Source organism: Sorex araneus, chromosome X (assembly GCF_027595985.1).
Source record: "Sorex araneus isolate mSorAra2 chromosome X, mSorAra2.pri, whole genome shotgun sequence".
NCBI classification, from domain to species: domain Eukaryota; kingdom Metazoa; phylum Chordata; class Mammalia; order Eulipotyphla; family Soricidae; genus Sorex; species Sorex araneus.
Window position 1 is genome coordinate 197,309,367 of NC_073313.1, and position 7,717 is coordinate 197,317,083.

A 7,717-nucleotide genomic window follows, 5' to 3' on the forward strand; every position below is an offset into this window, starting at 1 on the left:
TCTTTATGTTTGAAAGTAAATAAAGATCAAAAGTTATAATACAGTGATTTTCAAGATGAAAAATTCAATAGATTATTTGTTTGCTTTATAGATTTTGTTTAAAATAATCTTTAATACAATACAGATTACATGAAGTTACCAAATGTGCTAATATATACTTCAAACATTTTGGCAAATATAAAGTGATTCTGAGTGGTATGTGGTAGCTGAATCTTGAAATGTCTAGTGGTTTTAATATATATGATGCAAAATATCTGATAATTCCTAGAAATCCATTTATTACAAGAATAAAAACATAAAATTATTGATTAGAGAAATAGTACATGAGTAAGGGTTTGCCTTATGTCTTACCCACCCAGTTTTTATCCTAGGCACCACATATGGTTCCCCAAGCATCATCAGAGGTCACCCCTGAACACAGAGCCAGGAACAAGCTTTCAGCATAACCCACCTTACCTATCCCCACCACCAAAGACTATAAATTCCATAAATCTTATTGGTTTTCTCTACATTATGAGATGAAATTCTTTCAAAATCAAGAAATAACTAGCATAAAACTAGCATCCTAAGGTAGATTACAGGCTTTCTAGTATCGGTCTTATCTGAGTGAAGAAATTACCTTTGACTGTAAATTAAGTCAACATAAAATAAGAGATGTCAGCTGGTGGGTTAGTTAGAAAGTATATATAAAATCTTAATTTTAATCACTGTCACAAGACCAAGATGACTGACCTCCGACATCCCGATGGATCTATTACATCTTTCAGAAAGGCAATGGAGAGGATTATTCACAACTTCTACTCGGATCTCTTTGACAGCCATGTCCACCTGCCCACATACCAAATTCCACAGGATGAATATGTCGTTCCCAATGTCCTCCCTTCTGAAATATGACACGCCATTTCGTTGGTAAAGACACGTACAGAACCTGGTCCAGACAAGGTCAGACCCGAGCACCTGAAGAATATGCCGCCAGGACTCATCAATACACTGGCTCGACTCTTCACACTACCTGTCTGAATGCAAGGTTCCATATCAGTGGAAAACCAGTAGGACCATTCTGTTGTACAAGAGGGGAGACATCCATGACATCTGCAACTATTGCCCAAACTGCCTGCTGTCTGTCATCTACAAGTTGTTCACTCGTGTCATCGTGAATAGAATAGGCAGAACACTAGACAAAAGACAACCATACGAGCAAGTCGGGTTCCAAAGGGGATTCAACATGATAGACCATATCCACACAGTGACCAAACTCATTGAAGTTTCGGGAGAGTTCAAGATGCCTCTCTGTCTAACATTCATTGACTTAAAGAAGGCCTTCAATTCTGTTGCGACTGAAGCAGTCATCGAAGCCCTAGTCAAACAGCGCGTTCAAATTCAGTATATCAAAATACTCCGAGAGCTGTATTGTGAATTCACCACCAGAATCTCACCATTCTACAAGGAAGTGATCATTGATGTAAAGAGAGGGGTGCGGCAAGGTGATACCATTTCACCGAAACTCTTCAGTGCCACCCTTGAGAACATCATGGGATGACTGGAATGGGAAGGAATGGGAGTGAAGAGAGATGGTCGGTTGGCAATTACACCACCTCCACTTCACTGATGACATCGTTCTCATAACACCAAACATTAGCCAAGCGACACAAATGCTGGCCGACTTTGACCACAAGTGTGGAAAGGTCGGATTGCAGCTGAATCTCAACAAGACGGTGTTCATGAAAAGCGAACTGGTCCCTGAAGCTCCATTTGCTCTCAATGGAATGAACATCTCCGAATGCAGCAGCTATGTGTACCTGGGTCCAGAAATTAACATGAGGAATGACTTGGTGCCAGAACTGCACAGGAGGAAGAGAGCAGCTTGGAATGCCTTCAAGAGCATTGAAGAAGTGGTTAAGAGAACAAAGAACCTCTGACTGCAGGCACATCTTTTCGATTCCACCATTCTTCCTGCACTAACATATGCCTCAGAGACCTGGGCCCTATGCAAACAGGATGAGAATGCTATTCGGGTATCCCAAAGAGGAATCGAAAGAGCTATGCTAGGAGTATCACATCTCACTCAAGTGAGAGAAGGAATCCGGAGTTCTGACCTCCACCAATGGTCAAGAATCAGGGACGCTGTCTTGTTTGCCAAGGCATCAAAAATCAGATGGGCCAGTCATGTATTGTGATTCAGAAATGACTGAATTACCGACTGGATTCCACGGGACATCAGAAGACCTCGTGGCCGCCCACCAACTAGATGGTCAGATTTCTTCATCAAATCCTGAATGAACACTTTGAGACTCTTCCTGTTCCTGGAGCAAGCAAATATCACTGGGCTGCACTAGCACGCAACAGGGACAAATGGAGACATTACTGGCCCCCTCTCGAGCTAATCAAAGATCAACAGGACGACAAGTGATACAAGTGAATCACTGTCATACCTTTACTCATGGATTTGCTCGATGTGGGCACCAGTAATGTCTCCATTGTGAGACTTGTTGTTACTGTTTTTGGCATATTGAATATTTCACGGTTAGCTTGCCAGGCTTTGCTGTGCTGGCGGGATACCCTCGGTAGCTTGCCATGCTCTCTGAGAGGGACTGAGGTCGGCCACATGCAAGGCAAACGCCCTACCCACTACAAAAGTGGTACACATAGAAAATTAAGGAATATTGCAATTAATATCCCTAGATGAGAGAATTAATGATCTTTTTCCATTGTCTCATTTCTTATTTCCCAGTTGTAACACAACAATATACTGTTTTCATATGGAAAAAATAGTATAGGACATGCATTTTGTTCACTGTACTTTGTTTTTAATATAGGAAACCTGAATGTTCAAGACACCACTATGATCACCAAGACTGGCACTTTTGGGGCAGGAGTGATAGCACCGAAGGTAGGGCATTTGCTTTGTGCTCGACCAACCCAGGTTCAATCCCTGACATCTCACATGGTCCACCTGTGCACTGCCAGGAGTAATTTTTGAGTAAAGAACCGGGAGTAACCCCTGAGCATTGCCAGGTGTGACCCAAAAATAAATAAATAAATAAAACCAAGTCTGGCACGTTTCCCCCTAGTCCCCAAGTATTTACATACTACTAAATACTACTAAAACTGCCAATAGTAACAATTATTCACAATTTTATCCTGAAAATCTATTTAAGCATTGTAAAGCATTGAAAATTTTAATTGAATATATTAAAAATCAGAGTAGGGTTTTTGTCAAGATGGTGGCGGTACAGTAGCAAGAGCCAGACCTGGCAAAGGGATGGAAGCTCTCAGTGCTCTTAATAGCCGATGGGGTCATAAAATTTCTGTGTGAGTGAATGTGGGTGCCCCTTAGCTATCTGTCTCAGAGAGAGCACCAGAAAAACCATCCAGTCACCCACAGCAGCTGGTTCAGAGTGGGACTCATGAGGATGGTGCCAGTGTGACCACCAGTGGGCAGAATCACCTCAGCCCTCGGTGCTTTGGGAGGCAGTCAAGTTTTAACATGCCTGAATAGAACTAGTTGGGTCCAACAGGGCACCACTATGGAGCACAGGTCCCAGAGCTGAATGGACACCCCGGGTTCTCACAATGGGGACCTGGCAATTCACTGCTGGCAGGGCAGCCTCACCTCCATTTCTTTCCTGGACAAGCCTGCATTACCTGCAGCATATTAGGAGGAAAACACCAGCTGTCTGGAGTCCCAGGATGGGGATGTGTGTTCCCTGGTCAGGCTCTGCTGGACTGGTGGCTGTAACCCTCCTAGAGTGCCCAGAATGGTAGCAGCCCTGGTGCTCTGCCCAGCCCTATTCCCTGCTGGGGCCGCTGCTGCTGTCATCCCTGGAGTCTAAGGGGAACAGCCGCCATCTGGTCAACCTGGAGCCACTGGGCGAGCGATTTAGCAGTCTGAGGGTGTTTCTAGGCTACCTGATACTCCAGAATTGTTGCTGTGCCTCTGAGCATACTCCAACATCTCAGGACGTGTCCCAAGAAATTAAACCGCCAAAAGTTAGGTATGTGGGAGCCAAAACCACAAACTACCTCCAGCACAGCCGATCAAGCTCATTTATTGGCCTTGCTTCAGACCCATAAATAAATCTTGAAAAAGATCAAAAGCCACATTTATTCTGAAACAAGTGCAAGGCTGAACAAACTGGGGATACATTGAAGGGGGTCAGGTTAGTCCAGTGCCTGCCCAAACAGTCACTAGCTCCACAATCCAAGATCCCTGCCAGGACTCTGACTAGATTCCATCATCTCAAACAGAGCTCACTGAGATAGTAATCTGCTGAGAATTTGGGTACACATGTTTTGTGATTGAACTCTCCAGGCTTTCTTGGAGTCAAGGATGGGCTATCTCCCCCCATCTCCCTATGTTTCCAGAAGACCCGGCAGTCACATCCACATCCCAAAGCTACCACCTAGTTTTACAAAGCTACTCCAGCTGTACCTTCCCCGTAAAAATACTAAATGCCCTGAGCATATACAGTAACCTCTTACTACCTGTACTGAAAATCATATGCACAAAGGAGAGAGAGAAAAAAGAGAATAAAGTTTTCTGCTATAGAGGAAGGCAGCAGGTAGGGCTGTAGGATGGTGCTGGGAGGGAAACCGGGCACATTGGTTGTATGAAACATAGACTATAGGAGGGATGGATGGATCATAAAATTGGAACATTGTATGATTGAATCCCAATCATGAATAACTTTGTGATGGTTTATCTCATGGTTATTCAACTTAAAACATTCAGAATAGCAGTTCCTAGAATATTTAAGAAAAATCTATTAAGTCTTTGAATGTGTTCAGGGGTCTGATAAATGTGAAGTAATGAGAATTTCAGAACTTGAAAGTTTTAGTAATCTCTAAATTAGTAAGGGTTGCAATTAGCATTGTCAACTCTCTTTAATTACAAAAGACTTGTTTATAATTTATAGTCCATCTATTCTGGGTTCATATTATATTTTCCCACTAGTGTGTTTTCTACAATACTGATCTTAAGGCAGGTCTGGGTAACTAACAATTGGTAGTTGTTCTGCACTATCCTTCCCCATAAATACTCATAGAACTCTCTGGAGCCAAATTCATAATTCTTGTCATCAGAGGACTCTCAATAGTCAACACATCCATAGTAATATTTTCTTATCCTCCTCATAGAAGGTAGAAATCTGTTCAGATCAAATTTATTTAGAAATCAGTTGAACTGAACTGTACTACTATAATGAAAATAATTGTAAATTTCTGGATCTAATTAGAAGGTGAGTATTTCTCTGTAGTATCTATCTTTATAAAATAGTAATTACTAATATTCCAACTAAACCATTTGAGAATATTCCAAACATAGAAGAGACTGCAAGTATCATCAATGCAATGTCCTTTATTTCCCAGTTAAGAAAAACAAAACACTAGTGGGAGAATTAGCTTCTACATTACAATCCAAGGCAATAAAAAAAGGGGTGGAAGGGGTTTGCTTTGCATGCATTCAATCGCCAGCATCCCATATGGTCCCCCGAGCAACGCCAGGAGTAATTCCTGAGTGCAGAGCCAGGAGTAACCCCTGAGCATTGCTAGGTGTGACCCAAAAAGAAAAAAAAAACAAACAAAAACAACAGAACACAAGATTTCTTCCCTTTCTAACCCAGCAAATTATTTAATCTTCAGGTAATATAGTCTCAGCTTTTATTTATTTTTCTTCTGTGTGTGTGTCTGTCTGTCTGTCTAAAGAGAAAAGAAGAAAAGTAGGAAGGAGATATAGGTTAAAAAAAGAAGTACCTGATTCTTGTTTTTGTGTGTGTTCAACTCCATACTGTTAAGTACATATCAGTAGGTCTCAATCATCTGAAAGGACCAGACAGTTAAAAACTGTATCTAATAACATCTGATCTTCTTGACACCCAAAGACTCCTTAGCTAAGAGGTAACAATCATAGTTTTCATCAATAGGGACTGCATTCAAGCAGTACTTATCGTCTAATGTAATACACCTCCACAGAACAGTGGAGAGAGTTAAAATATCACCATTTTGTCAAGGTAAGTTTTCCTCTCAATCAAACTCAAAGTCAGGAGATTTGAGGCTATTAATACTATGATAAATGATCTTTTTACACACCTTTTTTTTTCACTGATATGCTGCTCTTTAAAATTAAAATTAAGAGCTAGTCGGGCCCGTGCTCGGCTCCGGCCGGCCGGGTTTTCGGCCCGGGCGCCCATGCCCCTGCAGAGCCGGTGGGTGTGGAACAAGCGGGAACCAGAGACAGCTTTAGGAATTGGGGTTCCAGCAAGTGCCTGCACCCATGTATGGAGACTGTGAATTAAGCCTTTGCCCCACGCCGGCTAACGGAGGAAATATGTAATTTCTGGCAGAATTTTCCCAGGACTTTATACAGAAATCCAAAACCGCGCGGACGCTGCTGCGTCCGCGCGACTTAACATTTATAATTGTCATCAATGTGAAAGGGTTCCATTTGAACAGGTCAGACTTGGGGGGGAAACTCCAAATAATAACAGTAAGTTTTTGTTGAAATATTGAAGGTTCTTAATGTAACAGCCACCTCTGGACTATGAGCTAAGCAAAAGCCCCACGCTGGCCAACGTGGCGTGGAGTACACCATACTATGAGGCGCAGGAAGGGGGATGAGGGGGAAAAATTTAAAAAAAAAAAATGGAAAAGGAAAAAGAGAAAAAAAAGAGAGAGAGTTATGTCAACTATAGTGAGTATTGTGTTGAATTATGGAATGTAATCAAGGTAAAGAAATAAATGAAGTGAAATTCATTAGTTATACAGTAGGGGGTAGGGGGGTGGGGGCGGGGGGTAAACTGGGGTTTCTGGTGGTGGAATTTGGGCACTGGTGAAGGGATGGGTGTTTGAATATTGTATAACTGACATATAAACCTGAGAACTTTGTAACTTTCCACATGGTGATTTAATAAAAATTAAAAAAAAAAAAAAGAAAAAAAAATTAAAATTAAGAGAGGCCTCCTTTTTTACTTCTGACTTTTAATGGACCAAAATAAGTCAGACTAAATCATGGGAACAAATGACCTTTGAGAAAGTATACTAAATTCCAAAGTACTTAAGACTTCCCTTTAATTTTTGAAGTTTCACACTATAAAATTCAAAATCTATACTAAAATTTAGATCACATATGCCAGCTTTTAAATTTTCCATAGAAAACATTATATTAGTTTAAATGATAGAGCACCTTTAACTTGCATTTTCAAAATTGCTGTCATTTCTTTATACTTTTACTCTATAAAAACAGATATAGATATAATTAATTAGGAGAAGCATTTGGAGTTGTGTAGTACAATGGATAAACCACTGACTTTCACTTTTAACTCAACCTAGTTCCTAAATGAAATGACCCTGATTAAAAAATATAGTTTTCAGTTCACACCTGAGAAAGATGCTGAGTAGAGGAAAAACAGGACCTGAAAAAGAGAGGGCTTTACAATCTCTGCTTTTAGGAATATTTTGTATAACTGCATCATATCCTTAATATATCTTTTAGCAGGTTGCAAACAGGTGCATTCATTTTCAACACAACCCCTTTTGGTAGTTTCACAGATGCCTTAATTGAGCAGCATTTCAACAATAATTCAGCCCCATTAGCACCTGTAAATCATGCTGCATTCTTAAACAGAGACAGCCCACTTTGGTAAAGTGAATCTCTGTGGCATTTTCTATACATGCTGACTACAAATACCTTATTATCATGCTTGCAGAGATTAATGCTGCA